The 17,881-nt window shown below is 62.0% G+C and overlaps 1 protein-coding gene across 2 annotated transcripts in view; it reads left to right on the forward strand.

Annotated features, from left to right (window-relative positions):
- The window catches only part of LINGO1 (leucine rich repeat and Ig domain containing 1), a 163,180-nt gene that overhangs the window by 56,580 nt on the left and 88,719 nt on the right, over positions 1-17,881 (forward strand). The gene's annotated exons all lie outside the window — the stretch shown is intronic.

Below are 17,881 nucleotides of genomic sequence, written 5' to 3' on the forward strand. Positions count from 1 at the left end.
AAGGCGAGTTGACCCAAGTCGCAGAGGAGGCAGAGCTGGGATTGAAGCCCCTGCGTCCTGTGTCCCTGAGGGCCCGCAGGGACCAGGAGTGGGTATGGCTCTAGGGCCAGGCTCTGCCTGTCCTGGGCAGGGGACGCGCATGGGCCTGGACAGACATGCCTGTGCATGTGCCTCTGTGTTCTGATGTTCCCCCACTGCAGCAAGGAAACTCTCGGGGAAACTAGGGCAGTGGGGCGGCTCTCTGACACCTCCTACAGCATTGGCACCTGGGGGTGGCTTCCACATTGGAGCCTGGTGCCCAGGCCCAGCCTGTTCTCTGCACATGCCTCCCCTGATCCTGCCCGGCTCCCGACCCCAGCCTGTCTGCTAGGGTGGAGGGGGGTCAGGGGCTGCACAGTGCCCTGGAATAATAAAAGTAATTAGTGGTTCAGACGTTGTATGCACGAGTAAATGATCATTCTTTGTTATCTGCATTCTGCAGCTAAGGAAATAGAGGCCAGAGGAGCATAGTGACCTGCCCAAGGTCACATAGCTAGGCAGCTGTGGGGCAGGATTCTGATGCGGGTGGTGAGCAGGGCCAGTGGGGCCTAGCTCTGGTTTTGCTCAGTGGGCAGTCCCAGGACAGCCCCTCAAGGCCACCAGGGCCAAGACCCTGCCCCAGCTGTCATTCTCCAGCCCTGCTGTGGCCAGGCCAGAGGGAGGCATTGGGTACACATCACCTCCACTGAACTGCCTTGCCGTGCCCACAACGTGGGGGCTGGGGCTCAGAGGGGTCCCAGGCCACTCTGATGCCAAAGTCCAGCTTTTATCCTCCCTGCTGTGCTACTCCAGAGTGTCTGGTGGTGCTTTGCCGGCCCGTCCTCCCCTGCTGCTTGTGGAGTCAAGTATCCGCCCTCCTCCCCCAGGCCCAATGCCTGCTTATGCAGCTAAGGGAAGGGGAGAGCCTGGCCAGTCTAGACACAGAGGGGCAGAGAGGCAGGGTCAGCCCCGCATGGGTGCGGGAGGCAGGGGCCGGATCTCTCAGTCTCAGGGTTGGGAAGGCACGTGGAGGTCCCCCTGCCCATCAGATGTCCTTTCTGACACCTGAGTCCCCGAGGCTGTATGGTAGCTGTTAGGAACCGAGTTTGTGGCATCAGACAGTATGCTGTGAATTCCAGCTCCAGTACTTACCAGCTCTGTGGCCTTAGACATGTTACTTAAGCTCTCTGTGTCTCAGTTTCCCCATTTGATAAAGGGAAAGTGATAGTAGAACCCATGTGGCAGGGCTGTTAGAGAAGTGAATGGGGTGTTTATTTACCGTGGCAGGAGTGATGCTTGGCTCGCAGGCTCTCGGCAAATCCTAGTCAAAGTGGTCATTAGCAGCTGCAGGGTATTCTAGGAAGAGAGCAAGGCGCCCCCAGCTCATATGTGTAACTAATGCCAGAGCCAGGACAGGGACGGGCTGGAGCTTGCTGCAGCTTTCCCCACCCACCGCAACCCCACGCCCCCCAGACCTCAGCCCCGAGTTTCCTATCACCTGAGGACAGCCCGGTGGGGGTGGATGAATGGATGGGGATGGGGGTTACCATTTTCACATTAACTGTTTATATATGTGCACCTGCCTTATTCCGTCAAGTAATTGAGAGAGCTTCTAAGCATAAGTATGGTACCAAGATAGACAATCCAAGCCAGGGGAAACTGGGATGCAATAGGAAGAAAAGGCTTGGAAAACATTAGAACATGGACACATAGGGTCTGATGTCGGGCTGAATATTTGGCCCTGTGATTCCTGATGGTCGGGATGAAAAGGGAAATATCAGTTTCGAGATTCATGCTGTGCACAGGAGCAAAGCAGCACAGAGTCCCCGAGAAGGAGCGGGTTTCCTCGAGGAGTGAGAGCTGCGTCTGCCCACCCATCTCTGCAACCCAAGGCAGACCAGAGTCTGCAGGATGGAGGTCAGGTGCTGGACCTGGGTCAGGGGCTGGCCAGTTCCAGGCAGGAAGACCCTCTGTCTGCATAGGGCGATGCTGGGGCCCAGGGCAAAGACCATGTGGCTGGGAGGGTGGGGTAGGCGCTGGGCCATAGCCCCCCAGCTTCCAGCTCCCCTAGCTCTGGATTCTCTTGGGCAGTTGGGTCTGGGCCTGAGGCTAGCTCTGCCTGTTCCATTCCCCTCCTCTCTTCAAGAACCCTCAGTGTCTCCCCATTGCCTGAGCATCTGCTGTGGCTCCCTAAGCCTGGCCTCAGCCCAGCTCAGCCCTTGGGGCTCCCTCACAGCCCCTCCCTCAGCCCCACGCTGCAAGTGCTCGCCTCGCCTCCCCCTGCTCGCCTCGCCTCCCCCTTCACCGAAGCCCCCAGTGCCGGCTGGGCTCCTGGGGGCGTGGGGCAGCCTGCAGCCTTGCAGGAAGGAGGGTTACAGAGAAGGGACGTGTAGCAGTCACAGGGCTGGGTTCCAGTTTGCAGAAGGTCTTGCACATATTTGGCCGAGCCCAGACCACCAAACAGCCCGTGAAATGGGGTGGCAGCACCCCACCGGGAACACGGCCCCTGCTTCAGCCCTGCCCGCTGTGTGCCAGCCACTGCTCTAAGCATTTTACACCATTTATTTATTTCATTTTCACCACAGCCCATAGGCTGTTTTTACAGGAGGGACTGAAGCTCGGAGAGGTTAAGTGTAATAATTTGCCCGAAGTTACACAGTCCTTAAGTGGCAGCGCAGGGTTAGAACCCAGCAGTCTGGATTCAGTAGAAAGGGAAGGCGCCCACCCGAGCTTTTGTCTCCTCGGCTCCTCCCTCTCCCTCCTGAGGGCTGCAGAGGGAACAGGGAGACCTCCGTTCCAGGTGAGGGAGCAGGACCCAGAGGGCAGGGCCTGCCGGTCAGACGGAGGGAGTGGATACCGTGGGCTCCCATCAGCGCCTCTGATCCCCAGCTGGGGCTGGGGCTGCCCTCACTCAGGCCCCTCCCGCAGTGCTGGGAGGGGGGCCAGGACTGAGGCGGGAAGGGCCACAGGAAGTCCTCCTCTGGGAGTGACCATTGCGCAGGTCCCTGTCTACCGCACCCACTCCCATCCCAGCCCTGAGAGGAGGCTTTGCTCTCTGGCCTGGCTGGGAACTGGGTGGGCTCCAGTTCTCAGCAGGCCCTAAGCGGGTGGCCTGTGGCATGGTCGTGAGGGACGGGCACCTGGCAGGATGGGCATTGCTCACACTCCTGGGCAGTGCAGAGGCAGTGCCTGAAATGCCTGCACCAGGCAAGTCTGTCACCACCAGGCAGCGGGCAGGGAAGAGGCCCCTCCTGAGGAAGGTGACCCCGCTGAGGAAGGTGGCCCCCCTGAGAAAGGTGACCCCACTGAGGAAGGTGGCCCCACTGAGGAAGGTGGCCCCCCTGAGAAAGGTGACCCCACTGAGGAAGGTAGCCCCCTGAGGAAGGTGACCCCACTGAGGAAGGTGGCCCCACTGAGGAAGGTGACCCCACTGAGCAAGGTGACCCCACTGAGCAAGGTGGCCCCCCTGAGGAAGGTGACCCCACTGAGGAAGGTGGCCCCCCTGAGAAAGGTGACCCCACTGAGGAAGGTGACCCCACTGAGGAAGGTGGCCCCCCTGAGAAAGGTGACCCCACTGAGGAAGGTGACCCCACTGAGGAAGGTGACCCCCCTGAGGAAGGTGACCCCACTGAGGAAGGTGACCCCACTGAGGAAGGTGACCCCCCTGAGGAAGGTGACCCCACTGAGGAAGGTGACCCCACTGAGAAAGGTGACCCCCCTGAGGAAGGTGACCCCACTGAGGAAGGTGACCCCACTGAGGAAGGTGACCCCACTGAGGAAGGTGACCCCCCTGAGAAAGGTGACCCCACTGAGGAAGGTGACCCCACTGAGGAAGGTGACCCCCCTGAGGAAGGTGGCCCCCCTGAGGAAGGTGACCCCCCTGAGGAAGGTGACCCCACTGAGCAAGGTGACCCCACTGAGCAAGGTGGCCCCCCTGAGGAAGGTGACCCCACTGAGCAAGGTGGCCCCCCTGAGGAAGGTGGCCTCCCTGAGGAAGGTGACCCCACTGAGGAAGGTGGCCCCCCTGAGGAAGGTGACCCTCCTGAGGAAGGTGGCCCCCCTGAGGAAGGTGACCCCACTGAGGAAGGTGGCCCCCCTGAGGAAGGTGACCCCACTGAGGAAGGTGGCCCCACTGAGGAAGGTGACCCCACTGAGGAAGGTGGCCCCCCTGAGGAAGGTGACCCCACTGAGGAAGGTGGCCCCACTGAGGAAGGTGGCCCCACTGAGGAAGGTGACCCCACTGAGGAAGGTGACCCCACTGAGGAAGGTGGCCCCGCTGAGGAAGGTGGCCCCCCTGAGGAAGGTGACCCCACTGAGGAAGGTGGCCCCCCTGAGGAAGGTGACCCCACTGAGGAAGGTGGCCCCCCTGAGGAAGGTGACCCCACTGAGGAAGGTTATCCCACTGAGGAAGGTGGCTCCCCTGAGGAAGGTGACCCCACTGAGGAAGGTGGCTCCCCTGAGGAAGGTGGCCTCCTGAGGAAGGTGACACAGCCCCGACCTCTCTGAAGAGCCCAGTTTGAGGGCCCTCCTCCTTTTCTGCCAGGGCCTGCCCCTTAGTTTGTTGTGAAGCCTGTTAAATATAATATCCCGCTTTAAGACGCGTGGTAAGGCTTGCCTCCTCCATAGCCCCGTGTGCCCACGTGTCAGTCCTGGCCACCCCTCAAAGGAATGAGCTGTGGCCCCGGGGCCAGGCGAGATGGCTTTGAGTGCACACTGCCGCCGGCCAGCTGTGAGACTTGCGGGCGTCACTTCACCTCTGAGTGCGGTTCCTCGTTTATAGGGTGGTGATGAAGCTCATTTTCCTTTTTCTTTCTTTCTTTGTTTTTATCGTGGCAAGAGCACGTGACATGAAGTGTGTCATCACCACGGTTTTCAGTCCCGGCGGCGCAGTGGTGTCAGCTGTGCACACCTTGCTGCTCGCAGGACACTGGCGTCTTGCACGGCCGAGGGTCTGCTCCCACCGAGCGGCCGGCAGCCTCCGCCCGCTCCCTGTTTCTGAGAGTTTGGCTGCAACGGACACCTCACAATACGTGGGTCATGCATTCCTGTGTTTGTCTGTGGCTGGCGTGTTTCACTCAGCACCGTGGCCTCCTGTCCCGTGGCACGGAACAGGGTCGCCTTCCTTCCCGAGGCTGAGTGGCCCCGTCCCCTGCGTGCACTGGTGCCCGGTCCTCTGCTCGCCCGCAGACGGGCGTCGGCGCTTCCCTCTCGGCTTTGCGCGGCGCTGCAGTGGCCCGTCTGTGCGCCGGTCTTTGAGACGCCGTTTTCAGTTCCTCGGATATGTATGCCCAGAAGCAGGGGTGCAGGATCTCACGGTGATTCTATCTTTAACTTTTTGCGGAACGCCCATACCGTTTTCCATGGTGGCCGCACCATTTTGTTAATACATTCCCCCAGCAGTGCATGAAGATTCTCGTTTCTCCCCACCCTTGGCAGCACTTGTTGCTTTGTGGATTTTTGTTAGTGGCCGTCCTGTGGCCCGAGGTGATTCCTCATCGTGGCTTTTCTTTGCATTTCTCTGATGGTCAGTGATGCTGGACATCTTTTCGTGTGCTTCTTGGCCATTTATATGTCTTCCTTGGAGAAATGTCTATTTAAGTCCTGTGTTCACTTTTGATTGGATTATTTCTGTTGTTGAGTTGTAGGAGTTCTTTGTATATTCTAGATAGTAACCCCTTTCAGATGTACGATTTGCCAGTATTTTCTTCCATTCCACAGGTTGCCTTTTCACTCTGTTGGTTGTTTCCTTTGCTAAGCAGAAGTTTTTAAGTTCGATGTGGTCCCATTTGTCTATTTTTGCTTTTGTTGCCTGCACTTTTGGTGTCATATCCAAGAGTCATTGCCAAATCCAATGTCATGAAGCTTCTCCCTATGTTTTTTTCTAGGAGTAGTATAGTTTCAGGTCTTATATTTAAGTCTTTCTCTCATTCCGAGTTAGTTTTTGCATGTGGCATAAGGTAAGAGTCCAATTTCATTTTGTGTGTGTGTGTGAATAGAGGCCGAAGCAACCTCAAGCTCATTCTTTTCTTGTATAGTGTCTGAATGTCTGGGTGCCTCAATGAGGACAGGGCCCGTGTCCCTTTCTCCTGGTGGTGGCTTTGGCTTTGGCCCAAGCCCTTCCTCCTCCCTTCTTTGGGCCCTGCCGCGCCCAGGCCAGGTTGGGCAGGGCTAGCATCCCACGGGGTGGTGTGAGCCACTGCAGGGTGCAGGCTTCCTCCCCACCCACCGCTAGCTTCTGGGTGGGGTCAGGAACTCTGATGGCAGAGACACGGGTGCCCATGCCACTCAGGAGGACATGTACAGGACCAGCAGCCCAAAGAGTCAACACTGTGGGAATAAGATCTCCGTGGGCCCTGTCCTTCTGGTGACCCACATGAAGGTGCACAGTCCCAAGAGGTGGCTCTGGCCTTGGGTGCTCAGCTGATGGAGGCTCTGAGCTAAACCTACCAAACCATATATAATTTTACAGCTGGAAAAATGAAGTTTTGCACGTGGGCTCAAAACCCAGTAGCTAGGGGATGGGAGCGGGCTGGTGGGGTGGCCGCTCCCACGCACACTGCCCGCGAGCTGTGCGGGCACTCACACCGGCCCTCTCCTCAGTGCAGCAGCACCGTTCAGGGGTTCACATTCCCAGCTCACATCCTGGTGTTCCCAGGTCTGGCAGGTGCAGGCTCCACCTGTGACAAGGACTGCCTGTCCCTTTCTGTGTGAACCAGGCAGGCCACTTCCCCACCCTGGGCCTCAGTTTCTCTGTCTATGAAATAACCAATGCTCCTTACCGTGGGAAATTGCAGGGCTGAGCAAGGCGAAGAATTTAAGTTCCTCTGTGCAGAGCCGGTGCAGATGGGGAAGCTGCCACCCAAGCCCACGTGGTGGAACCCCGTGCTCCCCAGTCCTGGGCCGGGAGGTCGGCAGAGCTCCCTCACCTGCCTCTGGACTAGGCACCCCCAGACCAGGCTGGACACCCAGGAGGGAGCTCCCATCAGGAGAGGGTGGGCACGGGGTGAACCCTTCCCCCGACTCGTCACCACAGCTGGTGTGGCCAGCACTGGGCGGCCTGGGAGGAGGCCGGGCTGGTATCCCCGCTCCCCAGGGGGCAGCGACAGGGCCACGGGGACGCAGCTGCCGACGCCCGCCACGGCGTGGGGATGCGCTACAGGTTTCCTGGGGACCTGCCGGGGAGGTCGGAGGGGGACGTGGACGGGGCTGGCGTGGGGCTGGAGCCCTGGCCCCGTGGGCCGAGGGCGGAAGCACTTCCTGCCCTTGGGAGCTGTGGCTGTGCTCCTGGGTCAGAAGCCCGGCACGGGCCTCCAGCGCCTGCGGGCCGGACCCTCGCGGCGGCGGGGTGGGTGCCGGCCATGCGCCCACTTTCAGATGCAGGGCCACCCAGGCAGGCGAGGTGGGAGCCCGAAGGAGGCTCTGCCACAGGCTTGCTGGTGACCTGGCCAGTCCAGCCCGGGTCCCCGTCTGGACAGCGGGGACTCAGACGCAGCTGGGGGCGTGCTTGGGTCAGCTCTCTTCTGTTGAAGGTGCTGAAGTGTCAGGGGTGGCAGACCTGGCCACGCCCTGAGCTTGCAGACCAGCAGACCGAGGCCGAGGCCGAGAGCATTAGGCCGCTGGGGCCTGGGCCATCTCCCTGCCGGTCTCTCCCAACGCCCGCCTCGCGTCAGCACGGGGAGCCACCGGCCACGTGTGTCTGTGTGCGCGTGTGTGCACGCGTGTGTGTGCACGCGTGTGTGTGCTGCGGGTGCTGGGAGGAAGCTGGTGGGGCTGCGCACGGCCCAGGACAGGTGGACAGGAGGAAGGGCCACCCGCCTCCCTGTCCTGTTCCGGGGCAGAGAGTGGGAGAAGCCCTGGGTGACTGGGTTTGTGCCGCTATATATAGCCCAGCGCAGACACGCACACCCGGCTATTTCTGTGTTCCTCCTCCTACTGAGGCAGGGGGAGGGGAGAGAAAGTAGTCCATCTAAAAATATAACCCAGGGAAAAATATCACAACGCCTAGCTAAGCCCAAGAGATCTGTCTCGTCCTCACACCTCCCGCCCCCGCGCCCCGACTTACCTCACAGCCGCCTCAGCTCCGCTTGGAACCTTCGGGCTGGCGGCCCCTCCCCGGCCTGTGCCACATTCCCCTGGTGCCCACTGTGGTGCTGGAGTCTTTCCGACCCCATTTCACAGGCAAAGAAACTGAGGCCTGGAGAGGCTTGCTCTGCTGTGGCCACGGGCTCCGCACACGGCACTCTTGGTTCTGGCCCCTCTGGGACGCCCCGGCGCGGCCGGCCTGCTGCTCCCCGAGGCTAGGGCTAGGGCTGGGCGGGGTGCCTGGGTCCCGACCTCCACCTCGTCTGCACCCCTTGCTTCAGCTTCTCTCTGAGCTCAGCTTCTGCAGCGAGAGGGCCGGTGGCGGTGAGGGTGGAGGAGCTGCAGGCGCAGCCCGGCAGGGCCAGGCGCGGCAGGGGCCAGGCGCAGCCCGGCAGGGGCCAGGCGCGGCAGAGGCCAGGCGCGGCAGGGGCCAGGCGCAGCCCGGCAGGGGCCAGGCGCAGCCCGGCAGGGGCCAGGCGCGGCAGGGGCCAGGCGCAGCCCGGCAGGGGCCAGGCGCGGCAGAGGCCAGGCGCAGCCCGGCAGGGGCCAGGCGCGGCAGGGGCCAGGCGCGGCAGAGGCCAGGCGCAGCCCGGCAGGGGCCAGGCGCAGCCCGGCAGGGGCCAGGCGCGGCAGGGGCCAGGCGCAGCCCGGCAGAGGCCAGGCGCAGCCCGGCAGGGGCCAGGCGCGGCAGGGGCCAGGCGCGGCAGAGGCCAGGCGCAGCCCGGCAGAGGCCAAGCGCAGCCCGGCAGGGGCCAGGCGCGGCAGGGGCCAGGCGCAGCCCGGCAGGGGCCAGGCGCGGCAGGGGCCAGGCGCAGCCCGGCAGGGGCCAGGCGCGGCAGGGGCCAGGCGCAGCCCGGCAGGGGCCAGGCGCGGCAGGGGCCAGGCGCAGCCCGGCAGGGGCCAGGCGAGGCAGGGGCCAGGCGCAGCCCGGCAGGGGCCAGGCGAGGCAAGGGCCAGGCGCAGCCCGGCAGGGGCCAGGCGCGGCAGGGGCCAGGCGAGGCAGGGGCCAGGCGAGGCAAGGGCCAGGCGCAGCCCGGCAGGGGCCAGGCGAGGCAAGGGCCAGGCGCAGCCCGGCAGGGGCCAGGCGCGGCAGGGGCCAGGCGAGGCAGGGGTCAGGCGCAGCCCAGCAGGGGCCAGGCGCGGCAGGGGCCAGGCGAGGCAGGGGTCAGGCGCAGCCCAGCAGGGGCCAGGCGCGGCAGGGGCCAGGCGAGGCAGGGGTCAGGCGCAGCCCGGCAGGGGCCAGGCGCGGCAGGGGCCAGGCGCAGCCCGGCAGGGGCCAGGCGCGGCAGGGGCCAGGCGCAGCCCGGCAGGGGCCAGGCGCGGCAGGGGCCAGGCACGGCAGGGGCCAGGCACGGCAGGGGCCAGGCGAGGCAGGGGCCAGGCGCAGCCCGGCAGGGGCCAGGCGCGGCAGGGGTCAGGCGCAGCCCAGCAGGGGCCAGGCGCGGCAGGGGCCAGGCGCGGCAGGGGCCAGGCACGGCAGGGGCCAGGCGCGGCAGGGGCCAGGCACGGCAGGGGCCAGGCACGGCAGGGGCCAGGCGAGGCAGGGGTCAGGCGCAGCCCAGCAGGGGCCAGGCGCGGCAGGGGCCAGGCGCGGCAGAGGCCAGGCGCAGCCCGGCAGGGGGCAGGCAAGGCAGGGGCCAGGCGCAGCCCAGCAGGGGCCAGGCGCAGCAGAGGCCAGGCGCGGCAGGGGCCAGGCACAGCTCGGCAGGGGCCAGGTGTGGCAGGGGTGCTCCTGAGCGCCTGTGGCTGTTAGCGTTTCTGTTCTTGTCCTCCGTCTTTGTCCTGGCCACAAAGATGACTTTTGCCCTGGGAGTTTCGGGGCCCCAGTGCCAGGCAGGCGGCCAGCCCGCCCCCCGGCGGTCAGTGGGCTGCACGGGGCGCTCACGCTGCTGAGGACGGCGGTGGGGTGGGCGCCTCAGGCCGCTCCCTGCTGTGTGGGGTGGGCCCTCACACGGTCTCGTGACTGCCATGGTGCGGCGGCAGGCTGCAGGGGGTCGGTGGGCTGCTGTCCATTTTAACACCGGGAACTGGAACTCAGGGCGAGCGATGGCGGCTGGTTGCAGAGCCGGGACAAGCTGCCCTGCTCCGCGACACTGAGGCATCTGGGCTACCGGCCCCTCCCCGGACCCGCAGTGAGGGCTGGGCCGCGTGGGGCGCAGGCCCCGGCCTGCTCCTGGCGCTTACGCAGCCTTTCTGCTGCCCCCACCCCAGTCTCGCTGGAGGCAGTGCACGCGGAGTGCGCGAGCACAACGGGGTGCCTGTGAGGGTCCGGTGTGAAAGTGTCAGCCCACACAGAAGCAGAGACGCCGGCCTGTCCGCCCCGTGCTCATCAGCGAGTGTCAGCTCTCCGCCAGACACTCACTCTCCACCACCATTGGGTTATTCTGATGCTGTGCAATTCTATCCATAAATAAGGATAGCTCTGAAAAATAAGGACCTGCTAAAAAACATGCCCATCATACCATTACCGCACCATAAAAGTCCAGTGTTACCTGGCACTTGGCATGTATTACCTGATTCACCCTCAAAATAGCCTTGGGGTGGGAGCTAGCAGGGCCACTTTATAGACGAGGAAACTCAGGGCCTGGAGAGATGAGACCAAAGCCACACAGGCGGTAAGTGGCCAAGCAGAGACTCGGACCCGGGCCCGACCACAAAGCCGGTGTTCTGCCGGGCAGGGCCCGTCCCCAAGGGTCGCCAAGCCCTGTGTGCTGGAGGGCCGGAGGCGGATCTGTGGGGGTCCAGCTCCCGTGCCTCCTGACAGCCCGGGCCTGGCTGTGCACGCTCCGAGCGCGGCCGTGGGAATGGCTGTCTCTGGCCAGCGCATTAACAGGCCATTTAGAAAGTGCTGATAGCACACTTTGCAGGCTCCTACTTAGGATGTACTAAAAAATAAGCACCTTTTCCGGAAGGAAACTGCAGTATGTCGAGCGAAATGCGTCCATGGTGTCCCTGTACACGTGTCGCCCTGCAGGAGCTGAAGGGGAGGAGCGGTGAGCTCCCAGCCTCCCCCGCCCCAGGTGGCCTCGGAAGGTGGCAGGTGCTTGGTGAGCAGGTGGATTTGTCAGCTCCCCCAGCTCTGCAGGGGGAGGCGGAGGGGGGTCTGAAGCTTTAGTGGGGACTGTTGGAAATTGGGTGGGCTGCATGGGTAGGAGGGTAGAGGAAGTTACCTGCTCGAGGCTGCCCATTCCACAGATGGAGAAGCTGAGGCTGGGGTCAGAGGTGGAGATGAAACCTGCAAGGTCCCATGTCCCCAGCCAAGCTCCCCAAGCCCAAGGTGGACACTATAGAGGAGGCACGCTTGTATTTCCCTCCCTCCTCCTCGTCTCACCCGAAAACAGACATTCTCACGAGCCAAGTACCATGGCAGGCACTGGGGATGTAACAGTGAACAAACAAGAAATGCAATCAGATGATCAGACAAACCAAAAACACACAGTCGCTGGCTGCTTCACGGCGCTTATAGTTGAGTGGAGGGGATGCAGGTATATAGAGAACAGCAGCAGTGTTGTGAGGCTGCAGTGGGCCTACACAAGGGGCAGGTGTGGGGTGCCGTGCGGGGATTTAAGAGGGCATTTGCCAGGTGGGAAGGTGGGGGAGGGCATCTGGAGGAGGCGACACCTGGGCTGAGCGCTGCAGGATGAGTGTGAGCCAACAAGGCGGGAGGCAGAGCTGCTGCTTGCGTACAGAGCATGCACCAAGGCCCTGTGGCAGATTCTGAAAGGGGATTCTGAAAAGCCAGCATGGCTGGAGGAGAGCCAGCCAGGGGAAGTGTGGGAGTTGGGGCTGGAGGGCCAGGCTGGGCCTCTGCCCGGGACGTGGCAGGGCTAACTGGGGTGGGGCTATGCTCTGCACGTGTGGCCGGAGAGATCCTGGCTGTCACGTGTGGAGACAGCCTGGCTGTCAGTCAGGGGTGACCTGGGAGGTGAGCGGGTGGAGGTGAGCGCCCGGTGGGAGGGGCGGCCTGGACAGGGTGACCGTCCCAGGCGCCCACTGGCTCTGCTCTCCCCATTGTCCCCTCTGGCCTGCTGACCAGGCAGGGCCCTGCAGGTGTCTGGGAGGGCAGTCCTTCAGTCTCGGGGGAGGTGGCCTTGCTGGGGGTGTCTTCCTCCACCCGTCGGCAGGGAGGCCGCGCCACTGGAGGGGTCACGGCCAGGGCTGGCCGGGGCGTCCCTGTCTGGGATGCAGCTGAGGCGGCAGCTGGGGTGTGAGGCCAGGATGGGAGGATGTCACATCTGCCTCACCTCCACGCGGAGATCTAGCCCAGGAGGAGCCGGTGCCCGAGAGCGGAAGGGAGCTCCTGATAAAAAATAGCGCGCTTTACTTAATTATGACTGGTCGTGACAGCTCGCATCTTTAGTCTGAAAAGTATCTATGGGGTAAGGGCTGCTTTTCTCAATCGGGATAATTATGTTAATTAAAATGCTTTCTTTATAGCAGTTCTGATTAATAAAAACACTTCTGCTGCTCTCTTTAAACACTCTAACCTTCTGTTGCATGGGGAAGGAGGCCCTTTCTCAGCAATTCACGGTGCCTCACGCAGATTCCGAGAGGCGACCTGCTGCTGGCCACCCGCACCCTCCCAGACTGCCTGGGCCTCGCCCGCCCCTCGCGCCCCTGGCCCCCTGCAGCTGGGAATGAGGAGGTAGGGCTGGGCTTCTCAGCCTCCCGCCTGCTTGAGGAAGAGGCTGTAGCAGGAGGCAGGGAGGCCCCTGGAGCCCCTAGCACACCATGGGCCAAGGGGCCAGGGCCGTGTCCAAGGTGCCACAGCGGGGGACCGGGGTCTGGGGGCGAGGAGCCCCGGCCTGCCAGCCCCAGGGGGTTGTGAGGGTGGCCAGGGCGGGGGTTGAGGCGAGGGGTCTGCACCGCCAGAGGAGGGGGTGCTGGTGGGTCCCTGGACTCCGGTCCTTCTCACAGGAAGGCTGCCGACTGGCTCCTGGCCTGCGTCGTTGGGGCCTGATGCTGGGGTCCAGAGGCTTGCCTGGGTACATGCGTGTGGACATGCACACATGTACATGTGCCATGCAGATATGTGGGCAGCACACACACGTGTTGCCATGTGCACACATACAGCTATAGATATTGTATGTGTGGGTGGGTGTGCCAGTCCCTGTGTGCAAGTGGTGACGTGTGCATCTATACGCACAGGTGGGCATGTGCATGTGCACAGTCACACCTACACATGCGTGTGTGAGCATGCTCCTGTGCACACACCAGCATGGACATGTGCTGTTTAACACATGTGTGTCTGGGGTGCTCCACTTCAGTTCTGTCCCTACATGTTCACATGTGTATATTCCCATTTAGGACTGTGTGTACAGCTAAGGTATGTGGCAAGGCCCCTCCGGGGGCCCTGGAGGAGGTTGGCTCTCTAGACGGTGGTGACAAGTCAGGGCTGTGAGCTCTGGTCTGCGCTGGGAGCCCCCATACCCCAAGAAGAGTGGCGTCATCCCTCTTGTTGGTGGCGAGTACCCCTGGGGTGCCACTGGCCCTGCTCCCAGCTCACTGGGCCCCAGCCCTGGGCAAGTTCTGCCTTGTGTGGGCCTGCCTGGTGACTCCACTGCCCAGACACGATGGCAGAGCAGGGACGCTCCTTCCCCAGCGGTGCAGTGGGGTCTGGGCGGTGCTGAGGAGGGGCTCTGTGTGGCCCTGTCTGCTGGGGCTCCCTCCAGAGCATAGCCTGGGTGGGGCCCAGAGGGGGCCACCCTGCCCCTGGCTCCAGGGCTGTCCTTCCTCTCGCCACCAACGCTGGCTAAGCTAGGAATCACATGAGTCCCCCGGCCGTCTGCTCCCCTCCCCATGCCTCTCGGCCGTCACCTGACCAGCACGGGCTGAGCTCATGACCTTCGCAGGGAGGCATGCTTTCACAGACAGGGCAGTTCCGGCCCCCAGGCAGGCCCCGAGGGCACGTGCCCGGTGGAGAGTTCTAGGCCCTACGAGCCATGCTGTGGTGCCATTTCTGGGCAGGAGTGCCCCCTCCCCCATAGATGCTTTGGCTCCTACACGCATGTGGCAGCCCCACAGGCTGGCGGGGACCTGGGCCTGCCACCCCACCTCAGCCCGCCTAGGGGCTGGCCCTCTCACCTCCACTGTATTTATGTGTCTATTTTACGATTTCAATTTTTAATGCCTCTGCTCTTTGAAGATGCTTAATGCTTTCGAGTGGAACATTTCCTTCCAGGACCTGCACGCAGATTGAGGACAGAGCAATAAATCAGCTAATAACTGGAACCTCATTTTCTGCTCCATGGCGGAGAGTTAACCCCCGCCTCTCTGCACTGCTCCGGGCGGCAGCAGCGGGCGAGGGGGCTGGGAGCAGGCTGCCGAGCCGGGCACCCCGGGCTCGCTGCTCCGGCGCCCCTCCCGCTCAGCTCCTCTCCCCTCTCCTCCTGGGTCTCTCTTCTCTCTTTGTTTCCCTTTTTTATTCTTGTTTTCTCTCCATTTCTTTTTTGTTTATGCCCTGCTCAAAACAAGTACAGATAGGAGAAATGTCTGGAAACGGGGATTCTGGAGGGGACTCTGGAATGGCATGGGAAAGCATTTGTTGGAAACTCCCTAGGCCCTGACTAGCTGTGTGACCTAAGGGAGGTGTCCAACCCTCTCTGAGCCTCATACAAAGGGATCTTACTGCATGGGTGGACCAGCATTTGAATTTAACATCTAGCATGGTAGCAGAGGTGGGCAGTGCCTGGGTGGCCCCATTCACTCCCCTGTGCACCATGGTTGGGAAGGAGGGCAGGTGAGAGCCACTCAGGCAGGGGAACTGATAGCAGTTGGCTCTTCACTCATGTGTGTGCACGAGCCTGTGTGTTCAGTCATTCCTCATGGGCATGTGTGCGTGTGTGTGCACGCTCATGTGTCTTTCTGCACGTCTTGCTCCAGGGTCATGGAGTACCACCACTGTCCACCTAGGATGGCTCCTGACTCCCCGCAGGACTAGTGAAAGGGCCCAGAGTGGGCGCGGTGTCTGCATCGAGAAGCTGGCGGGTGCAGAGTCAGGGCTAGGAGCAGAGACCTCGGGTGCAAATCTGGGTGCAAATCTGGCTTTGCCATTTGTTGCTGTGAGACCTTGGGTAAGTCACTTAACCTCTCTGTTCCTCCTTCTATAAAATGGAGATAAGAGTAGTGCCTCCCTCATACATTTGTTGTGCAGATCAAATGAGTTGGTTGCCTGTGAAGTGGCTGGCACACAGCAAATGCAGTGTTAAGTATGTGCCGCCATCACCGTAGGACACACACACTCACAGGCATGTTTCCCGCCCCGACCAACTGACCAGGACACACCAGAGACATTCTAGGCACTCCTCAGCCCCAGACACCTGTGTGTGCACGGCCTGCAAGTAAGGAGGAGCCCAGCACCCATCAGAGCAGCCAGGGGTGGCTTCCTGGAGGAGGTGGCACTGGGATGGAGAGGAGGATGGATTGGGGCACCTGTTGGGGAGCTTGCTACCTTCGAGACCTTTAAGGGCATTTTTATAACTCCACTCATTCTAAGGAGGCTGCTTAGGCTAAGCCCAAAGCCAGTCGCCACAGCCCACCTGCAGACCTCTGCTGCTGCCAGCCGTGCCCTGCCCCGTCCTGAGGCTGCCTGACCGGCCCGCTGGCTCGTGAAGGGGGCATGCCCCATACTTGTCATCTGCAGTGTGCCAGCCACGAAGTGTGTTCCTGCCGCATCCCACACAGGGCCCTGTGCAGCAGGCCGGGCCAACCTCGGGTGGACTTGGTCCCAGGAGCTCACGGTTCCAGACAGCCGGGCTTGCCACCGGCAACCGGGATAGCCAGGAACTACGCTCAGCCCTGGAGTATCTGGTTTCCAGAGTATTTAAACAGATGGCTCCGCTAGGTGACAATTTTGGCACGTTATGGCTGATGTGTTCTTGGGGCCATAAAACAGCAAACTTTTACTGCTGGAAGCAGCTCCCAGCCAAGAGGTGGGGAAATTACCATGTCGTCAGTCATCGGGCGTCAGTTACCGTCTGGGCAGAAGGGGTGGGCGGGTTCGGAGAGACGCGCACCTCCTCGTGCAGGGGAGATGGCCTCACCCTGGGAGGGGCAGGGGAGCAGGGGGAGCCACACGTTGGCTCGGCTGGCGTCACCGAATGCCTGCACGCACCCCCTCGGGCGGGCGGGCACATGGAGTTCCTGTTGCTAATGGTGAGGTGACGGGTGAGCGGGGACACCTGGTGAGATGAGCCAGGCAGGTCCCCTCAGGGAACACCTGTTGGGGAGGCCCTGAGGGGAGAAGAGGACGCTGTGTGGCCAAGAGCAGTGGCAGGGGCAGGGCAACCAAATGAGGGCATTTGCCTAGGGCTTGGGCCCGAGGGATCCTTTGCCAGGGTGGTGATGAGCTACTGACGGGCTGAGCAGGGGTGGTGGCTCATCTGATTTATGTCTTGGAAAGCTCTCTTGGTGGCTGTGGGAGGCCCAGTGGGGAAGGGATAAGGCAGGAGTTATGGGAGGTAAGAGGCAACGCAGTCCCCTTTTCTGAGATGGGAGGAGCAGTGGAGCACCAGGAGTTAGATTTTTTTTTTTTTTTTTTTTTTGAGACAGAGCCTTGCTCTGTTGCCCGGGTTAGAATTCTGTGGCATCATCCTGGCTCACAGCAACCTCAAACTCCTGGGCTCAAGTGATCCTCCTGCCTCAGTCTCCCGAGTAGCTAGGAAAACAGGCATGTGCCACCACTCCTGCCTACTTTTTCTATTTTTTGTAGATAAGCGGTCTCACTCTTGCTCAGGCTGTGCTCAGCACACTGTGAAGGGGGGGCGTGAGATTGAGTGAGTTAAATGCATGCATGCTGTGAATCCTGGGGCCGACTCTGTTTGCATATAGGGAATCTGAGGCTTGAGAGAGGAATCGACTTGTCCAAGCCCCAGTGGTCCCCAGCCTCCCTCTTAGGGCCTGTCCCCCTGCCCAGGTGGTCATCTTCTTCCACACGCTCCCCGGGGGACCCCGCCCCTGGCACTGCCCTATCTCCCGGACAAACATCTGCTTCTGCCAGTGTTATTCTGGATGCCCCTGCAGCGCCATGAAGGGAGCAGGATGAGCAGGATGAGGCTTCATCTCCATTGGGCAGATGGGGAAACTGAGGGCAGCATGGTGTCTTCTCTCCCTGTGGCCACTAGAGTGCCAGAGAAGGGCAGGGCCTTTATTATCAGCCAGTCTTCACTATGGGGACACAGAGGCGACGCAGATGCTGTTCCTGTCCTTGTGCCATAGCCTCACGGGGATGACAGGACGAAACATCAGACAGTGGAGTGCAGGGCCAGAGGCAGTGGTTGAAGGGAGCAGGGATTTGGGGCTGGCAGCTGCGGAGGGAAGGGCGCAGGGACTACGGTGGGAAGGAGGAAGGAGGGGCGGGGTAGGCTGAGCTCTGAGAGGTGGTGTGAGTTTAGCAGAAGGGGGGGTGCTTTTGGGGGTGTGGAGCGGGGCTGGGGAAGAGGGCGCCCCGCCTGAGCAGGAGAGGCGGAAGGCAGGCTGTGCAGGCTGGTTCCCAGACATCCCAATCTTCTCCCGAGACCGGTGAACCGGAGGCTCGTAAGGCCTGTGAACAGATGCCAATGGCAGGGAATAGGCCGGTGGTTCTCCCTGGCCCAGCCCCCCACCCAGCTGCCAGGAGCAGAGAGGGGCCGCGCCCAGCTTGCCGTGTGCCCTTGAGCCAGCACGCTCTGCACCACGGGGCTGCCCCAGCTGCCCGTCCTCCCCGGTGGGCTGCGTGGTGCCCCTGCTCTGTGAAGTCTTGTCTGGCGTAACAAAAGCTGGCACCACCGCAGAGCGAAGGGAC

The sequence above is a fragment of the Microcebus murinus genome, chromosome 6, assembly GCF_040939455.1.
Source record: "Microcebus murinus isolate Inina chromosome 6, M.murinus_Inina_mat1.0, whole genome shotgun sequence".
Classification (NCBI taxonomy): domain Eukaryota; kingdom Metazoa; phylum Chordata; class Mammalia; order Primates; family Cheirogaleidae; genus Microcebus; species Microcebus murinus.